At 31.5% G+C, this 1,814-nt stretch overlaps 1 non-coding gene across 1 annotated transcript; it reads right to left on the bottom strand.

Moving 5' to 3' along the window:
* Nucleotides 1-305: 305 nt before the first annotated feature.
* Nucleotides 306-387, bottom strand: Trnas-cga. Its single transcript has one exon. It is a non-coding gene; the product is annotated as a tRNA-Ser (tRNA).
* Nucleotides 388-1,814: the final 1,427 nt, after the last annotated feature.

Below are 1,814 nucleotides of genomic sequence, written 5' to 3'. Positions count from 1 at the left end.
TCGAAATTAATAAAAGGTCTGAATAAGGTCTAAATAAGAAAAAGACATAAAAATGCTTGATGAACATCATTCATTTAATGTTACAGTATATGTGTTCTTAACGTAGGTACGTGTTTTATTAACATGGAAATGCGTTGACATTTCGAACAGCTTCACCTGTGACATATTAATACATAATATAGTATTTATCACACACTTTTACTAAATAAATCATGCATTTTTTCTTTTTTATAATGATGACTTACCCACTAATTAGAAAAATGTCTGATATATTGGGGAAAATAATAATGATAAAAATTAATTTCCGTCAAGGACAGGATTCGAACCTGCGCGGGCATAGCCCATTTGATTTCGAGTCAAACGCCTTAACCACTCGGCCACCTTGACTATAACGACTGATCATGAAGTTTATATGTAAAACCTGAGATCTGTGTATAGTATATATTAAATCTAATATTGTGGTATGTGATATGAATATATTGTGAAATACCAAGGGGAAACACCGAATCGATAACAAATAATGTGTTAATATGCTGTCTATGATCACGAGTTATTAGTCTCTAAGATGACGTTATATCCTACAGAATGATGATGATGTCATTCAATAGAAAAATTAATTCAGTAATACCATTATTCAGTATTCAGTTGCATCAACCATACAAAACAGTAACGAATAAATAGTGACGTCATTAATATGAGGGAGTAAGGTAATACTATACCAGATAGTAACATAAGCGTTTTCTGTGTTTATCAAAGAAACCGAGACCGGGGCAACGATAGAGTTATATAGGCAGAACTTACACATGTATGGGGTGTACACGATCCGCTCTCTCGGGGGAGATGAATAAGTGAATCATAGCGAATTCACTAATTGCTAGTAAGTAACATCCATTTGTAAATGGTGACATCACTAGATACATATAACATGTAAATAATGTCGTCTTAAATTAATATGTATAGTTAATCATTCATAGGAACTATGAATGCCAACTGGAAAAAGGAAAATTCAATTAGCAAGCGCTTCATTTTTTATTTGCCTTTGTCCAGTTGGCATTTATATTGCCTATGAATGCCAACTAAAAACAGTTCAGTACTTATATACCATTTTTGGAATCTGTTTATCTCAGATTTTTTTTTTACGCTTATTATTCAGCATTTAGTTCAAATAATTCTTTTGAACAATTATGACGTCATAATAATGATGACGTCAACAGTTGGGTCGTGGCATATATATAGCGTACACGGATGCCATCTGGATGTGTTAAAGTTAAATAGTGGCAATGTCACATTATATACTACTAGTAGCTATAGGGTAGACATGTGCACACTAATTATACTAAGTACAGTCTGTAGTTGAATGTTCAGCACTGAGTCACGTGGTGATAGACACGTGTCGTCGTTATTCAGTGTTAGTATTATGTTAGGTAAGAAATGATAAATAATTATTTTTACGTATTTATCATGTTGTCTATGTAAATTATTTTACATGAGTTTACTATGTAAATATCACTTCAAATACAAACGAACACTGTATCGATCGCGTAGTAATATCTACACTGTATATTGTACATAGTATTAGACTACTATAATTTATATACTACTGACGTTTTATTTCATTATTTCCTCATTAAATAGTTAACTCTGTACGGTTCATTTCATTGTATACTTGTAAAATAACAGTACATGTATAGTATACTTTTAAGTATATTTCAGTTGAATAATATATATCAAATATGTAAGTGTGGTTTGGTTGTCATTAGAACGGTAAGCTTAATACACCAGATATTAGTGATCTCCCTTTACAACCTTCATAT

The sequence above is a fragment of the Mizuhopecten yessoensis genome, unplaced genomic scaffold (genome assembly GCF_002113885.1).
Source record: "Mizuhopecten yessoensis strain PY_sf001 unplaced genomic scaffold, ASM211388v2 scaffold2501, whole genome shotgun sequence".
Lineage (NCBI taxonomy): Eukaryota > Metazoa > Mollusca > Bivalvia > Pectinida > Pectinidae > Mizuhopecten > Mizuhopecten yessoensis.
Note: the sequence above shows the minus strand (reverse complement) of the source record. Positions and strands in the feature narration are given on the sequence as shown.